This window comes from Podarcis vaucheri, assembly GCF_965113315.1.
Source record: "Podarcis vaucheri genome assembly, chromosome: 1".
NCBI lineage: Eukaryota > Metazoa > Chordata > Lepidosauria > Squamata > Lacertidae > Podarcis > Podarcis vaucheri.
In genome coordinates this window covers 43,092,532-43,111,927 of record NC_138759.1, presented here as the reverse complement: position 1 = coordinate 43,111,927, position 19,396 = coordinate 43,092,532, and positions in this window count along the sequence as shown.

Genomic DNA, 19,396 nt, shown 5'->3' with positions numbered 1-19,396 from the left:
AGCACTATCAACATTGAGGCTTTTGCTTTTCCACGGCTTAATGCATTAGGGGCCAAACATGGCAAGCTATTTTTTAAGTGAAACTCCTAGGGACATCAAACAGTGTTTTGCACAGTTTAAGACTCTCGTCAAAATGACATTGGCTGAACTTTCAAAGAAGAAATGTCAAAATGGATCTGCAAAAAAATGTTTGTGCCGGGTCCACTCCCAGTAACTCACACCTGCAAATAGTCACAAATTAGTATTCATCAGCACTGCTAACTGAATGCACAGCAGACCGGTCTTAAGTGCTCCTTTGCATGCATATGTTGATGTTTGCAGACACATAAACTGTGGCTACTTTCTCCCTGAGATTTTAATCAAAGTGATCTTCATGTTCATTGAAGGCACACCAGGGAACTGCCTAACAGCACAACCCTATAGACACTTACCTGGAAGTAAGCCCAGATGAATTCAGTGGGGCCTACGTCTGAGTAGATATGCACAGTATTTGTTGTTAATCTCATTTCACTTCAGTTTTTATAATGTATTACAACTGTTTATAACTTAGACATACACAGGTTTGCACTGCACACAACCTATCTTTTACCATTCCAACACTTGTGACAGACAGACAGTGACCCACTCTATTAAGATTTTGTAGCTTTAGGATTCCCAGTTTTCAGTCAATGTTTGCAGGGGGTGGGTTTTTCTTTTTTGCAGCCAAATCAATTTCCCCCTCAACTGTTTTCATGCCATACTCATAACAATCTGAGTAGCATACTGAGTTCTAGTTTCAAGAGCATATTTGTTACCTTGAGAATGGCTGTGTATGATTCTATTACACTGCTGCAAGCAACCCTTTGCATTAGAAAGATGTTGACTCACATACTGAATATCTGACAGCAGCTCACCAGAACTAGATCTAGGGTTGGGACATGAATTTGGCAAATGTGACTTCTGAAGAAGACTCATACGTTCCACACTTTGCAGGCGGTTCCATTTTGGAATATGCCCTGTTGCTGGATTCAATGGTGAGGTCGCCAAAGGGTGCTGACTTTCTTCTTCTTCTTTTACAGATAGCTTCTGTCTGGCTAATGCACACAGCTCTTGCAACACATTTTGACAAGACAGCTGCAACTTCTACTGAGAGTGATGGGACATGATGGCATGCCATTAGTGTCCCAGAGATTGTACATTGAAAAAGATGGGCTTTCCCCATGAGCAGTCCAGCTGGAGAGCAATCAGAGTGTAATTCACCACTCTGCCAGAGAGGCTAAAATAATCTCTGGCATTACTACTGATTTAACTACTTTGGCAGACCCCGCTGTTGCAGTCAAAAATTACAGGATCTTGAGGTTGTCCAGTTCAACCCTCTATCCCATTACAATACAGTTTGAAATATCTATCTAAAATTTCCATAATTTGGTGTTGGGCAAGCAGAGGGAGAAAAGGGGGAGGAGGAGATGGAACAACCTGAAATAACAAGATAATCTGCCCCCGCTCATTGGGCATTCTGCCCATGTGGCCCACTTGTCCCCCTCTCAGATGAAGAGACCATCCCGAGTCTTCCCCCCAGCCCCATAAGGAGTGGGTGGAAACTTACCTCTGGCAACAGTGGGGACACAATTCTGACTGGAACAATGAAATGCATATAAACTGTGTTGCCCACTTTAGTCGGGGGCCTCTTTGAATCTGGGCAACAGGTGAAGAGTGGAAAGAGAAGCCAAGTGACAAAGGTCTTCACAAACTTATATCTAGGCCTGAGTGACTATCAATAGTCACTCATGTATCTCTGTGTTCTCTGACAATCACCAAAGTTGTCTTCCTCTCTTAGCATAATCTGTGATTTATTTATTTTTTTAAAAGATGAATGCTAATATTTCATCTAGTCAGACAGTTAAATAACAGTTAATAGACAGAAGCTCTTGTGAATCCCACTATTGACCACAAATTCAATTCTTATGTTTATTCTTCAGATCCTAAAGCATTGGGTTTTGTTTTTTAATTTAAGTCTAAAAAGTTTGCATTTTCATTCCCTTCATGCTGAAGTAAAGTTACGCATAAATCTGGCTTCATTTTCCCTGGCTAAAATTGTAGCTAGTTTGGAAGGGTTCGTATTCCTGTCTAAACCATTTATACAGTGCTAGCTGAAGTGAGCCCACCTTTAAGTTTTTCCTTGATCTTGGCAAATGATTCAAGTAAAGCCTTTTGACTTTACAGTAAATTAACAGAGCAGTCTTTCCAACATTACACTTTCTGATTTAGAAAAGCATTTTTGTCCATGTTCCATGCTGAAGGTTAATTCCTGAGGTGTGGTACTCATGGAAGTAGCTGAAAATTTGGCTCTGAAATTACAAAGCTAACAGTCTGATCCTAAGTAGAGTCAGGCCAGCCTAAATCCATTGATTTCAATGAGCATATGCATGCCTAACTCTGTGTAGGAGCAGCCTGTAATAGAAACATCCATCTAAGTTACTGCAGGTGGTCAAGAGGCAATGAGAGCAATGAATGAAAGTCTAGCATGGAATCCATCAAGGAAACTAAAGATACAACACAAGCTTTCATTGAAGGTGGCATGTATGTTTCTGAGCATTTAAGGCCAAACTACATTTACATGCAACTTTATTTGAATAGGGAGAGGGTGCTACGCAATGGAGAAGCTGCATAAGGAGACCAGGCAATGTTCAGTTTAAACAACATCGCACCAAGCAGCTTTCTCTCCCAGGTCTGCGTTTTCTTCGAAAGTGCTCTGGACCCCACAAGGGGAAAATGACATGCTTTGGAAGGGGTGGGAAACCTGTGGCTCCCCAAATGTTGCTGGACTCCAACTCTCATCAGTCCTTGCCAACATGATCAATAGTCAGGGAGGATGGGAGTTGTAGTCCAACATTTTGCAGGCCACAGCTTCCCCAACCCTGTGCAATGGGAAGTTTCAGATGGCGCACAGCTTTTCAGGGGAAGGATATAGTGCACACACAACACATATTTTCCACTGCAGACTGCCCCTCCCAAGGGCACCTATCTTTTTTTAAAATATAAATATTTATTAAAGTTTTCACAATATTACATAATGAAAAAGAAAAAAGAAAAAATACAAAATAAAAAACAGTTAAAAATAATTCCATCTTTTCGTCACTTATCTTTCATTTACTTGTTTCCCGGACCTCCTCATACCTCCCTTTTTTGTATTCCAGTTCAATTTATTAGTTCAGCAATTCCTTTCCCTCCTTATTATCCTGATCTTTAATCTTAATATATTGTAGCATTAAATTTTTACCTATTAAAAATCCAATTTTTCCATATTCTTTTATACCATTACAGCTAGAAACCACTTAACTTCAATCGAACATCATTCTAACATTCATTAATTTTGCAATATTTCTGTAAATAGTCTTTAAATTTCTTCCAGTCTTCTTCCACTGACTCTTCTCCCTGGTCTCGGATTCTGCCAGTCATTTCCGCCAATTCCATGTAGTCCATCATTTTCATCTGCCATTCTTCCAGAGTGGGTAAGTCTTCCCAAGGGCACTTATCAAAGGAGAAGGGGCAATTATATTACTGTTATGTGCATCTGACCTTCAGAAAATGTACAAGTGAAAAAACATTTGCACAATAGTCCATCTTCCAGAAGAAATAAAGATCTCTTTCAACAATGTGGGCACAGTGTTTTTTACGCATCACCTTGGTGCTGACTCATTAAATGGAAGGTCAATTAAAATGAAATGTTACAAATGGGAATTTAAATAACATGCCTGAAATTTAATATACCCTGCCCACATGGTTCATAAAAACTTGAATTATGAATGTGATCTAAATCTTTCAGTCAGGTGAAAAAACTGGGGTGATGCATATCTGTGACAAGTGCAGGTTCATTTAAATTAAGCCCACAGAATAATTTCACATCACTCAATGGGAGAGATAAAGAGTCATGAAGAAGGGAAAGCTGGCCACTTAATCTATAATGTGGGATTCACTTAATGCTTATTGCATACCCTCCAACATTTCTCCAATGATAATTTTACTATTTATATCCCACATGTCTTACTGGGCTGCCCCAGCCACTCTGAGCAGCTTCCAACATATATATATAAAATTTTTAAAAAAATTAAAACTTCCCTGTACAGGATTGCCTTCAGATGGCTTGGGGTTCCGATAATGCCATACCCTCCAATATTTCTCCAATGAAAATAGGGGCATCCTAAGGAAAAAAGTGGGGCATTCCAGGATCAAATCAGAAACCGGGAGGGCTTCTCTAAATCAGGGACATCCCTAGAAAATAGGGACACTTGGAGGGTTTGTTATTGTATATTTCTGCATTTCTCTCTCCATACTCCTCTACCTTCTAGTCTCCTCTATTTTTCAGAAATAAAGGATAATTTATGATGTTGCCACTGTTGCAAGCCAGCTCTGATCAGGTCAGGATGTACTCAAACTGTAGGAAATTGCCAGTCATTTGAAGGCCAAGGACTTAAATCAACCGACGTGATCTGGAAGGCGAATCCAGTGGCTAATCAAACTTTGATCATTATCTTTCAGGGAAACATGAGAAAACCTTGACTGGGCCTTTATACAATACAACCATGTGACTGAGAATTCATTTGCTGGTGTGTTCCCTGCAAGCGAGTAGGGGGAAAGTAACATCAGAAATAGGCCTTATACTCCAAACGACTTGTCTAATTTATGTACTAAAAAGCTCCATTAATTTGGTAGGTGGGGTCTGAAAGACACGCCTTTGAGCAAATGAGAATGCATTACTTTACTATTTATAGTAGAATAGAGAATTATACAGTGCTATGTTAAATCCATTTTCTCATGTTAACTCTCTGACTACCAGTTGATTGTTTCTAGCATCTCAGCTACTGCTCTCTCTCACACACTTTTAGGGCTGGATTCAACTAACTTTTACTCACAGTTGGCCCATTGAAATTAATGAACCTAAATCCAACATTAATTTCATTGGGTCTACGTTGAGTAAAGGTTAGTTTAATGCAACCTTGGTTGCTCGGTGCGTGAGGCACTTCTAGTGAAGATCTGAACCTTCTTATTTAAAATCTGCATACAATAGCTCATAAAAACGACAAACACACCTGTAAAATCTGATACTCTTATGAGTCTCTTAACAAAATCCTGGTCTGCCGTGCCCAGAAAACAAGGCTTGTGATTCAAAGTACTGTAAGGATGCTGAATGAAATGCTCTAGTCCCTTCAGCCTTGCACTTGACTTTCTCTGGATAGCACTCAAGTTGCATCAGCACCATGACAATAACATCAAAGAGAGCACACACATATAAACTCTGGCTATAAATCAGGGATTGGCCAGATCTCCCCTCTAAATCTTTTGGTATGCCGTAGGTGCTTATGTGCAAGCTGTAGAAAAACATTCCTGTAGACTAACTGCTATGCTATAAGGCATCATGTCAAAAGTTAACAAAGAGCCAATTTAGAAGCTCTCTGCTCTAGAGGTTGGATTGCCTGGAAGCTTCTGCATTTTTTTCACCCCACAGGTGATGCTGTGGACCTCTCCTCCTCCTGTACCCCATACCCCCTTACTGGCAACGGGCATGAAGGACTGGTAGCATTGCAAAGACCTGTCATGTTACCCAAGAGTTCATGGAAATCTGGCTTCAGGCTATTTTGTTGGCAGGTTGACTGGAGAAACAGACAGACATGTTTGGAAACTGGGCTAAAAGAACAACATTGTGATAGCTTAAACCTTTCAATGACATCTTTTCACAGCCTACATCTGTGTGTTAGCAGTTAAATAGTGAGGTTTTACAACTTTATGTGAGTTATACCCAAGGACAGTTTCAAGAGTCCTGACATTCCAAATACACAAATTCCTTAGACATTCTATTATAGTATTTTGTTAGTAAACATGTGTATAGTTCTAGGCATCAGCTCATACTGTGAGTGCAGATTCTGATGAAGAACAGAGCCAAATAAAAAACAGAGCTAGATATAAATTCATTGACCAGTTTTAAAATACGTGTGGAATTTGTGTCTGAAGACAGAATACCAGTTCTTTATTTCATAAGCTGCTGTTCTGTTTTCAGACACACATTTCACAAGGAAGGCATTCTCATTCATTTTTATTTTAGGAAACAAGTATCTCAGCATAAGAGCTAATCAATTCATAGCATGTGCCAGGTGAATGCTAACCAAAACCACTTCAGCATGGTGTCAGTTCCACAGTGGCCATGTGGATCCCCAAAGTTCCTTGTCACCACTGGGTCCTTGGCTGGTGGGGTGGTAGCTACACACAAAATGCAGGGAATCCACAATGCATTAAATCCATAGTATGTACCAGTCACCACGAGGAAGCTATTTTAGCTGGCCTCCATGGAACCAGAGTAATGTGCACACTACAGTGAATCCTGGGGTGAGGGACAATGTGAAGATAAGTGTACAAAGAAGTTGAATGAAAGAAATGCATTCCATCCCCACCAACCTATTCTGTTTTGAAGTTGTTTATGTAAGTAAAGGTGATCTTATTTCTGTTTATTATAGTGTGGTTTCCTACAGGTTTATTTATTTATTGCTGTTTTTCTCCCACATATACAGTGTTGTATACGTGTGTCAGGTTTAGCACTTCTCCCACACAAGACACGACACGCTGGCAGTTCGACTAGTTGAGGTTTATTTATCAACAACAGGCTTTCAGCAATCCGAGTTTCCCACAACTCATACCTCACTGTCGGAGTCAGTTGACTCGACTGGCTTCTGGCCCTTCCCAAGGCCAGATATACCCCAGGCCCGCCCCCACTTCCTGCTGGTCTTCCTTTGTTCTAATTGCTTGCTCCGCTTCCTACTTCTTGGAGACTCAGGTGTAGCCAATTCTCCTCTGGAGTTGAATCCAACCGCCTACTACCACCAGCCTCCTGCTCCTTCATCTCTGTGCTGCTGCAAAAACTTACAGGCAGCAATCCAGAGTGAGAAGGATTTATCTCACTTTCGTGGTGTGAATGAACCAAGTTCCTGTTTGCCTCTGCCTCTTTCTCCCCCTCTGCAGAGTCCTCTCTGCCGGCCATGTCTCTGACAACACAACAAAGCTGTGAGGTGGGTTAGGCAGAGAGCTAGTGACAAATTGCATATAAACTTGTGTATATTTTAATAAATTCACACTAACATGTTGATGAATTTTCATGAGGACTTAAAAATGCAAACTGATGTGTAAATGTGGAGAATTGAACATTGGAAGATTGGAAAAATGGGAAATTGAAAAAACCCAAAATTGCAGATTCACCTGCAGTGCTCCAGACTGAAGAAGCATCATCCCTGGGTTAGCAGGAAAAGAAGACACTATAGCTATGCTGATTGTTATCAACAATGTTCCTGAGAGACATAACACAACATATTGGTCCAAATCCTAATTTACTCTTTGAGTGAAGTCACAGCAAAATGATTTTATTAGGTTTGTGTGGTGTTTCATTTGAACACCCATGTATGTGATGGCAGCTGCCATTAGTTTGGTAATTCCCAACCTGCATTCATGCAAAAGATTATTCAGATGAAACAGTTGTCATGAAAAAGCTGTGTGTCAAAGCCACACTGAGAGTCTGCCCTAAGCTTTCATAATCATAAGTTGCTATGGCACTATCACTCCCCCTCAAGCAAAATCTCCAGAGTCTAATGGTAGATCTATGGTGGGAAGTATACAATTTGCATAGAAAGGAACTGCAGAGGGAGGCTAGGAGAAGAAAAACATAGATGCCAGTGTTCCTGACTTGGTATCAGGGGGACTTTTGAGCCCAGCCCAGTTTAGGAAAAAGCAGGAGAACCTACTTGTGAACTCAACAGGTCTGGTTATCAGTGCCTCACTGGTGCATCATTGAGGTAAGGTAAAGATAAAGGACCCCTGGATGGTTAATCCAGGTCAAAGTTGACTATGGGGTGTGGTGCTCATCTCACTTTCAGGCCAAGGGAGCCAGTGTTTGTCCACAGACAGCTTTTCCGGGTCATGTAGCCAGCATGACTAAACCGCTTCTGGCGCAACAGGGCACCATGATGGAAACCAGAGCGCATGGAAATGCCGTTTACCTTCCCACCGCAGTGGTACCTATTTATCTACTTGCACTGGTGTGCTTTTGAACTGCTAGGTTGGCAAGAGCTGGGACAGAGCAACGGAAGCTCACTCCCTCACACAGATTTGAACCTCCAACCTTCTGATCAGCAAGCCCAAGAGGCTCAGTGGTTTAGACCACAGCGCCACCAGCATCCCTTGCATCATCTAGCCCGGCCACAACACATGTGCCCTCTCTTCAGTCCACCTTCTAGGGTGCTGGGGATTGTTAGTGCTGATGAGCTTGCTGCAAAACTGTCAAGCACAATTTCAATACTGCCCCCAACAACAACAACAACAACAAAAACACGAGAGAGGGAGAGAGATGTACACACAACAAATCACTGCACTGATGAAATTCACGTGGCCAGTTGATCAGAGCCATAAGAGACTTTTGTTTCCACTGCTTTCCAGTGTTTGTTTGTAATGTTTGTACTTCCAAAGAGTTCCTAGCAATGTGCATATGCTTTCCAGGTGGTCTGCCATCCAGGCATTATTTAGTGATGGAGCAACTTTCTCTACAAAGAGACACAAGCAGGTGTGCTACACCCACAATCAGAGCCAATTTTTGTCCTTCTTTGGTACAAAGGAATGGAATGTAGCAATATTAATACCTAGATATTAGAAACTGATTTCTTTAGCCTGTTTTCTCTTTTTAATATTAAGAGAGAGAAATTCCTGCATGAGACAAGTCATGAGTTATTGCACAATACCTTACTCAGATTGTCTCTCAGGCCAATAGGTCTGCAATAAATTAACCATAATTTGAAGCCCAGATGTGAGCTTATCATCCTTTGCAATAATCTATTTGCCCAGTAGACTTTGTATATGACAAGGGAAATTTGGAATAAGTCATGTTTATTAAAATAATTCTTTTCAAGCCATTAAGAAAAACTGATGCACATTCTGCCTATGGTATTTTTAGATCTTTACTATGTTTAGGACTGCCAGGTAACTTAGGTTAATGCCCATCCCTTTAGAGTTCAAGTGGCAAGAAAGTACCATAGGCAGCAAAGTTACCTCCTGCTTTTACTGATGCATCTGTTCCTTTACCTATCCTTCTCTTTTCCAAGAGACAACTTGAAGTAGGACTAAATTTCAGAACTAAATTTATCCGCCTTATGCTAGATGCCATCCAAACCAACAAACACATATAACAAACTCAAATGATTAGCAGTAAATAATTGTGCTGCATTATGATTTCCCCACCATATTTTGGACTTTGAAATTAACTGGAGACATGTGTCATATTTTGTAGCACTGAGAGGCAGGATGCTTGTTTATTGTTCATAGGCATATTTATGTGACATATTTATATTTATTGGCATTAGAAACTAGGACAAAGAGGCAGGAAAAAGCGGGGGGGGGGGAGGAGAGTACCTGGGACTAAATGAAAAAATGCAATCTGCTAGTGAAGTTAATTACAAAAACATTCTGTGACTGACAAGAAGCCAGGTAAGTACAATTCCATTCATATATGCATCTGAAGAGTTGCAGAAAGTTAAATACAAAAGTACACGTCAATAAGAGAAAAATAATGGCCAGCCAGTTCATGAACTGAGGGACCATAATGGGTAGAGAACATGCTTTGACAGCAGAAGATCTCAGGTGAAATACTAGGTGTCTCCAGTTGTTGTTTTTATAAGAAAAATATCTCTGGTAGCAAGGACAGGAAAGGTCTTTATCTGCCTGACCTCTTGGAGAACCGCTGCGTGTCAGAATAGGCAATATTGACCTATGGCTCGAAATAAGTCCTATCCAGGGTTGAGGGCTCTGAAATGAATGTCAGCAAGCAAAGGGGAAAGGTGAACATTGTTATTGATTGAGGGATTTTTTTGACCACCACATAGCATTCTCATTCCCAATTCAATGGTGCCCTAATTTCTTGTATGCTTTGTGACCTTGGCTCCCAGTGTCTAAAAACATGTTTTCTTTGTGCAATACTGCAATCAACTCACAGCATCCCATATGTCTAACGTGGTATGATTTGGCCTACAAAAGCATATGCCACAAGAAAGCTGGTTTTCATCTTTTTGAGGTAGAATAACAATGACTAGGGTGGCCACAGTAATACTTTATAGAGGGCACCTCTCTAGTTTAAGGGCTGTCTGGTCCAAGTCTGGTAAAGGACCATAAGAAGGAAGGGAGAGCAAGAGGCCTTGATGTTAGCAGTTAGCAACCAGGTTTGGCACACAGCATAGCACAGTGCAGGGAGGGCAAGGGAGCAACTTGCCCCCAATGAACCATAAACCCAGCTTTCATTTCTAGAAATTGTAGAACCTGAGTTTTGAGGCAAAATATGAAGGCACTATTTCCATTTGTTTTCTGAGAGACCACCCTGTTCCCTCCTTTCACTGTTTTTAGCCAATGAATGTTGCGTGTCGAGGTCCCCAGGTCCACCCCAATAACTCACACATCACACAGAAATTTTTGTTTAAGATTTTTGGCATAATTTTGGCCACAACTTTAGACCAGGCATGGGGGACCTGTAGTATTTCAAAAGTTGTTGGAATGCAGTTCCCATCAGCCCCAGCCGGCATGGCCAATGATCACAGATTATTTGTTTTAATCGCTTTGTTAATGCCAATGCAATTAAAGTCACTTGGCGCTGTGGGTTAAACCACAGAGCCTAGGACTTGCCGATCAGAAGGTCGGCGGTTTGAATCCCCATGACGGGGTGTGCTCCTGTTGCTCGGTCTCTGCTCCTGCCAACCTAGCAGTTCGAAAACACGTCTGTAGACATGTTATTTCTATGTGCCTAGTATAGTAAAATATTCCTTTCCTCCTGCATTTTTGGGAATTATTTCTATCTTCCCTTTGCTTCTAAAACAGACTATAAGACCTGTTTATAATCAATCACGCTTCTCTCCCTCTCTTTCACGCACAAGGCTAAAGGTCTGTGCCTGGCACAGATCCTTTTGTATATCATTCCTTACATACCACACTTGTCTCTTTTAGTTCACCTTTAGTTCACAATGATGTGTAAATCACAATGATGTGTTAATCCTCAATGTATAATTAATTGTGTGAGTTTATATAACAATCTAAACATTAGTAAACACCTTAGTCATAACATTATCAATCTTAAGTCATAGGTGGATTAAGAGTTTATATGCCTGTCTAAATACAGCTCTAACATTCTGTCTTTCATGTGCCAAAGATCTATGGAGCTATGTAAGCCCGCCTTACATACAAATGAGCCAATAGGATTTCAGTTTCTTTGTCTTGTATTGAGCCAATCAGCCACTGGCACATTCGTGGCCATGCTTGTTGTAACTTTGAATAAAAGGAGATGCTGTGAGGCTGGAGGAGGAAGAATCTCTCTCTCTCTCTCACCTTCATCTGGCACACACGCAAGCTCTCTGAAAGAAAACATCTCGTTGTCTGTTTTTATTCATCTCTACAAACCCCCAAAATCCACATCTGGTGACCCCGACGTGATCCTGAAGAAGGGTAAGTAATCAGATCCCAATAGAGATCCCTTTAGAGCCAAAAGCATTCCTCATACTAATCCGACTGGGAAAAAGTCTAAAGCGCTTAATTCGTTAGTATGGGAGGGGATTTAAGTAAGGTGCAAAAGGCTCATGCGAAAGAGCTTCTTTCGTTAGTAAGACAGACAATAGACAAAGTCCAAATTTCTCTAAAAGAGATTGAACAGCTGCTGCAGGAGATAAATCATCAATGTCCTTTTTATAAAGCAGAAGGCACATTGCAAATTAGCACATGGGAGAAAATCGGCAAAATTTTATTCTCTGAGCCACGTGCCCAAATCAGCTGCCTACTCACGTGGCAAAAGTGTGCTACCGCCATAGCGAAATTAGAACAATCTTCTCTTTCAATTTCTTCACTGCTGGTAACTGAAGAAATCACTTCCCCCCCGCCATATCCCCTGATTTTGCCCCCTTTGTCCCCTTCATCACCTAGCCAAAATCCCCCTCCCTTTTCTCCTTCCCTTGCTCCAGTTTCGTCTCAGCTTTCTGAGACCCCTCCCCCTCTCCCTGCTGTAAAAGTTGTGGCTCAGCCTGCTGTTTTTTCTGCTGCTGCTCCTTCTCAGTTTACAAATTCCCCCCCCATCCCCCTCGGCCCCCCTTCTCTGCCTGAACAAGCAAATCAGCATGCCTTTGTCCCTTCCTCTTTGTCTCTAGACCATGCTGCTTTGCCAAAACAATATGGAGCCGTCCGTGCTGGGCTTTTACAGGCTAAGCAGGATGGGCTTTTTTCATTGGAAGAAACAGCTGCATGGGCTGGTGAAATGCCATTAATTTTTCCTCTCACTTATCAAAATGCTCCTGGAGGTCAGCAATTACAAGTTTATCATGAAAAATTGCCTTATGCTGTCATGAAAGATCTCAGGAAAGCCATTAGTGATTCAGGTCTTAAATCTTCTTATGTAATGGGAATTTTAGAGGGCATATCTACATCTTTTACAATGATTCCGATTGACTGGAAAGATTTAATGAGGATGATGTTATCTCCAGCGCAATTTTTAGTTTTTGAAAATGAATTTAAACATGCAGCCATCGCTCTGGCTGATCCAACGCATACAGCAAGCCAGCTTTTCGGCGCTCCTCCTTTTGAGACCCTGGCTGCCCAAGCCGTGTTGTCACCTTCACACCTTCAGCGCACTGCAACTTGCGTGCAGCGTGCATTTCGTAAAATTCCTGTCTCAGGACAGCCACTGAGTTCTTTTGTAAATGTTAAACAGCAGAATACAGAGCCATACCATCAATTTGTGGACAGATTGAAGGAATCTATCTGTAGACAGATTGATAATGAAACGGCTCAAAGTGAGTTGCTAAAAAAATTGGCATATGAGAACTCGAACACAGATTGCAGAAAAATGCTGCAATCAATCGTAAGCCGTTCAACATATTCCCTTGCAGATTTGATAAAAGCGTGTTCGGAAGTAGGGAGTCAATCTCACACAATGTCTTTGTTTGCCAATGCACTTCACGCTTCCGTGATACAAACAGGAAACTGTTATAATTGTCACCGGCCTGGTCATTTTGCAAAACAGTGCAAGGCCCAAGGTGGGACTGCACAGAAGAATAATAATGCAAATACCACGACCAGACCTTCCAAAAAATGTCCAAAGTGTGGGAAAGGCTATCATTGGGCGAATCAATGTAGGTCACAGGGAAACTTCAGTGGGCCCAGACTCTCGGGCCCCAAAGAATAGAGAGTTGTCAGCCTTTGGTTTCTGCTGCTGCAAAAGTTACTAAAAATATGCCTTCTGAATTTGCCATTGATTTGATTAATCAAGAGACCAAAAACACTGCATTGCCTGGTGAAATCATAATCATGGCCAGCCAAATGGCAGGTCCACTTCCTTCTAATATCACAGGTTTAATTTTACCTAAATTTTCTGCTGCAAAACAAGGCATTCATGTCATCCCAGGTGCCTTGCCTCCTGACTATGTGGGCACAATCATGGTTCAATTTTGGAGCCATATGCCCATGCAGTTAACAAAGGGTGAATCCTTTGCTCATTTGGTGATGCTGCCTTCACCACCTGATGTTGTTTGTGCTATTGACACTAATCTGCACAAGCTCTCTTTATCTTTTTCCCCTCAGCTTCTAGCTGTGACCCAACGTATTGGAAGAGAGAAACTCCTTCGTAAGTATAAAATCAATGGAAAAATATTAGAGGGTCTGATAGACACTGGTGCGGATGTTTCGGTCATTTCGAATAATTTTTGGGAACAAACTTGGCCGCTTGAAACTTCTCCTGAAGTGTGGGGCGTGGGAGGCAATCAGACTTCTTGCAAAAGCGCACAATGGCTGCCTGTCTCTTTGCCTGATAGCTCTGAAGTTATTGCATATATTCAGCCCTGTGTGCTCAAAATCCATCTTAATTTGTGGGGAAGAGATTTGTTGCAACAATTACAAGCAACGATTCAAATAAATGAGTGAGTTTGTGCTTCCACTTACTTGGAAGTCCACTGATCCTATATGGATTCCGCAATGGCCTCTTACTACAGAGAAATTGATTGCTTTGAGACAATTGGTCGATCAGCAATTATTAGCTGACCATATAGAACCTTCTGTCAGCCCTTTCAATAGCCCAGTCTTCGTAATTAAGAAGAAAAATGGGAAATATAGATTTTTGCACGATCTGAGGTCCATAAATAGCATCATTGAACCCATGGGGCCTTTGCAATGTGGTATGCCTAATCCAAATATGATTCCACATTCATATCAATTGGCTATAATAGATCTGCAGGATTGCTTCTTCTCTATTCCCCTGCATGAAAAGGATCGCAAATTTTTTGCTTTTACAATTCCAGAATTAAATAATTGTACACCATCTAAAAGATATCACTGGAAGGTTCTGCCTCAAGGCATGATAAATTCCCCCACTATGTGCCAATATTTTGTGGATAAGGCACTTCAATCCTTTCGTCTTAAGTACCCACATCTTAAGATTCAGCATTATACGGACGATATTCTTTTTTATTCTCCAGTCCTTCCCCCTAATTGGAAACATGATTTAATAACCAGTTTGTCTTTGTATGGTTTAAAAATAGCTCCAGAGAAGGTTCAGGAATCTCCCCCCTTTCAGTATCTAGGACATAAAATGATAGCTAGTTATTCTATTCCAATAATCCCTGAACTTCATATTTCAAAAACAATGAAATATGTACAACTGCAACAATTGCTGGGAAATATTAACTGGATAAGGCCTTATTTTAAAATCCCTCTTGAAGTGCTAAGGCCACTGTTTTCAGCCTTAAAAGGCCATCAATCTCCAGGTGAGCAAATCACCTTGAACTCTGATCAACTCAAAACTGTTGCAGAGTTGAAAGCACTCATGCGTATTCATTGGGTGGATCGAGCGATTCCTAATGTTATGCCTGATTTGGTCATAATGACGGATTCTGTACAACCTTTTGCTGCAATTATTCAGAAAGGTCCATCAAAAGTTCATATACTAGAATGGCTTTATTTACATCATGCACCAAGAAACACAGTAAACCCTTTAGTGGATCTCCTTGCTCAGCTCATTAGCAAGGGACGACGACGTTGTAAGCATCTTTTTGGTGTTGATTGTAATCAAATTATTCTCCCTATGCCTTTAGAACAATGGGAAACAGCTCTTTCCACTAGCATGGATTTACAGTGTGCGTTCGCTGATTTTGTGGGTCAGGTGGATTGTCATATTCCACCCGATACGCGCCTGCAAATGAGCAAGCAATTCCCTATGTCTTTCTCTTCTATCATTTCCCCTGTTCCTTTGAATGCCCTGACTGTTTTCACTGACGGGGCTCCTTCTAGAGGAGTTGTTGCTTGGCAACAGAATGAGGAGTGGCATAGCCTGTACACTCTCCCACAAAAGTCTGCTCAGCGTTCTGAACTTGCAGCTGCGATAAAAGCTCTGCATTATTTTTCCTCACAACCAATTAACTTGATTGTTGACAGCTTATATGTTTCAAACGTCATATGTAGAATGCAAGGCAGTTATGTAAGTCCTTTATTAGATGATAACTTGTTGAGTCTCTTCCTGTCTTTGCAACTGCTTCTTTCTAATCGTTCTCACCCACTCTTTGTAGTGCACATTCGCTCTCACCAACCTTTTCCAGGTTTCATTTCAGATGGAAATGCAAAAGCAGATTCTTTGCTAAAGATTTTGCCTGTCTCTCCTATAGAAAGTCATGCTTTTCATCATCAAAATGCAAAAGCCCTTAGCCGCCAATTTCAAATTTCATTGGAAGAGGCGCGTGCAATTATTCAGCAGTGTCCTCAATGCTCCAATCAGATTGGCCATCCCAGCCCTGGGGTTAATCCCCGTGGACTGGAAGCAAATCAGTTGTGGCAAATGGATGTAACTCATTTTGCCCCTTTTTCACCCTGGAAGTTTCTACATGTCTCTGTCGACACATACTCTGGCTACCTTTGGGTTACGCCTCAAAGAGGAGAGCAAGTAAAACATGTTTGCAATCATCTTGTTCGTGCAATGTCAGTTATGGGCAAGCCTCATTCTATAAAAACTGACAATGCCCCAGCGTATTGTGCAAAAGGCTTTGCAAAATTTTGTGAAACTTGGGATATTCATCATCTGTTTGGCATCCCTTATAATTCACAAGGTCAAGCTATAGTTGAACGCTCTCATCGTACCCTGAAAACTGCACTGATCAGGCAGGAAAAGAAAGCAGGCATTCCAAACTCACTTTCAGAAAAGGAAAGTTGGTTGTCAAGTGTGCTTTTCACTCTTAATCATTTGAATATCTCCATACAGGATCACCAATCTTACACACGTCTTCAAAAGCATTTCCAGCAAAAGGAAATTCTTCCAGCTCCACTGGTGCGCTATAAAATTCTACCCTCCAATGAGTGGAGTGAACCAGTGAAATTAATTACATGGGGTAAGGGTTACGCTGCAGTTTCTACTCCACAGGGTGCTCGGTGGGTTCCTGCACGTTGGATTCGGCTGCACCATGGCGTGGCGACAGGTTCTTCCGGATCCATTGCCTCAATTCAACCACCAACTCCAGATCACCCACGATGTGACGTCCAGCCCCCCCAGGATTCGTAAGCGGGGACATCGCAATCCCCCAGTGACGTGGGGCCAAATAAAATCGCTCTCTCTTCAAGCTGAACAGTATAGGAGAGAACAGCAACTGGAAGCAAGCCCTACTAACCAGCTTCTATCCCTCATTGCTTGTCTTAATATGAATTCCATGATAATTCTCATTTTCAGTATTTTAATTTTGCCTCTCTCTACTTCAGCTCTTCCTACTGGTGATTCCACATCGTTAAATGTATGGGAATCGTTTGCAAGGACGCTCAATGTCTCATCATTTTGCCTTACTCAGCAAGTAGCCATTGGTGATATCCTTGGCTCTTGTCTCATTCCAGTTTGCCATGATCCTCATGACATACAGAATGATACTTGGTTTTTCTCATTCCTACCTCAAAATGATTCACTTCGTACCCTTGGGTATAAAGGTTATCACAATTGGGGAACGCAAATGCGTGAACGCCCACCTTTAGCTATTGATTTGACAACCCCATATGTGGCCTCTTATAACGCTGTTTGTGCGCGTATGGTCAACTGTACGAAACAGAACTGCGTGAAAATGGGCAAAAATAACTTTAATTGCTCTGATTATGTGAATATTTCTTATATATATAAGTACACAGAACTGCCAGCAGGCTGGTTTTGGTCCTGCCCAGGTTACACTTTCAATTACATTCCGGCAAACATTAGTCACGGCACACCTTGTTGTTTAAGCCGTCTGTCTATCATATTGCCTGAAAAACATCATTTCTCTTACTCTAGACATCAGCGTAGTGTTGAATTGTCTGATGACTGTGATGATCTTGTCTCTCTCCCTAGCAGGTCTGAATACATCTCTTTAGCTGTCTCTCTCTTAGGTGTTCCAGGTTTGGCTGTGCGTAATAGCGCAAATATTAATTCTTTAGCTTGCTCTGCAGCAAAATCCCTGAATATTACGTCTAAGGCGCTCCATCTTCTCAACACAGAGCAAGCTGAACTTCGCAACGGTTTATTAAGGTCGAAATCTACTTTGGACTACCTACTCATGGTACATCATTATGGTTGTGAACAATTCAAGGAAATGTGCTGTTTTAACATCACTGACAATTCTAAGGCCGTTCAAAGGCAAATTTCTCATTTGCAAAATCTCACTCACCACATCAAAGAGGATATTGGATTTTCCGGACTCTGGGATTCCTTTTCCTTGTGGTCGACGGCGTGGCTACCTAATCTCAAATGGCTACGCGATGCCTTTTATTATACCATTATTATTGTATGTATATTAATTTTGTTTTGTTGCTTTCTCCAATGCATTCCTAGCCTTACAAATCTTTTTTCTCGCCTTCTCTCTCCTCCACCACCACCTAGCGCGCTCCTTGCAGCCTATTATGCGAAATGGCAACGCCACCAGTAAGTAAAAAACAAAAATAAAAGGGGAGATGTGGGTAGGATTATTTTGAGATTTGTTGGCACACCACTAATCTTGAAGTACTTTTGCCCCATCAAGCCTAGCAGTATTATTTCCGGCATTTGATGGCAAACCACTGATCCGGAAGTATTGTTGCTTTATTCACCGAGTTGCCTTACCTCGCAAAGAAGAAAAAAAAGGAGGAGATGTAGACATGTTATTTCTATGTGCCTAGTGTAGTAAAATATTCCTTTCCTCCTGCATTTTTGGGAATTATTTCTATCTTCCCTTTGCTTCTAAAACAGACTATAAGACCTGTTTATAATCAATCACGCTTCTCTCCCTCTCTTTCACGCACAAGGCTAAAGGTCTGTGCCTGGCACAGATCCTTTTGTATATCATTCCTTACATACCACACTTGTCTCTTTTAGTTCACCTTTAGTTCACAATGATGTGTAAATCACAATGATGTGTTAATCCTCAATGTATAATTAATTGTGTGAGTTTATATAACAATCTAAACATTAGTAAACACCTTAGTCATAACATTATCAATCTTAAGTCATAGGTGGATTAAGAGTTTATATGCCTGTCTAAATACAGCTCTAACATTCTGTCTTTCATGTGCCAAAGATCTATGGAGCTATGTAAGCCCGCCTTACATACAAATGAGCCAATAGGATTTCAGTTTCTTTGTCTTGTATTGAGCCAATCAGCCACTGGCACATTCGTGGCCATGCTTGTTGTAACTTTGAATAAAAGGAGATGCTGTGAGGCTGGAGGAGGAAGAATCTCTCTCTCTCTCTCACCTTCATCTGGCACACACGCAAGCTCTCTGAAAGAAAACATCTCGTTGTCTGTTTTTATTCATCTCTACAAACCCCCAAAATCCACAAAATCCACACACGTCAAAGTGCAAGTAGATAAATAGGTACCACTCTGGCGGGAAGGTAAAAGGTGTTTCCGTGCGCTTCTCTGGTTCCCCAGAAGTGGCTTGGTCATGCTGACCACATGACCCGGAAGCTGTACGCCGGCTCCCTCGGCCAATAAAGTGAGATGAGTGCCGCAATCCCAGAGTCGGCCACGACTGGACCTAATGGTCATGGGTCCCTTTACCTTATACCCATATTTGAGGGGCTGAGAGATTGTGAGTTACAAAAGCTTGGCAAAGTAACGCAATGTTGTAATACTTATTTTGCTTCTAGGAAGGGGGGTGTAGTGAGGAGGGAGCTGTGAACTTAAACGTAGCAGTGGTGTAATTAATTAAGGTCTAGAAGAGATGAAGGAAGCCAAGGAAAGAATTGAGGGTTTCAATGGTGAGCAGAAATATGTCTGCATGACATGTTCAGTTGTAGACAGACCACATGTTTATCCACTGAACACTAACAGAGGCATAGACCTGTAAAACAATACAAGTTTTTCAAAGGCAAGGTCTATCCAAGCCTTGTCAC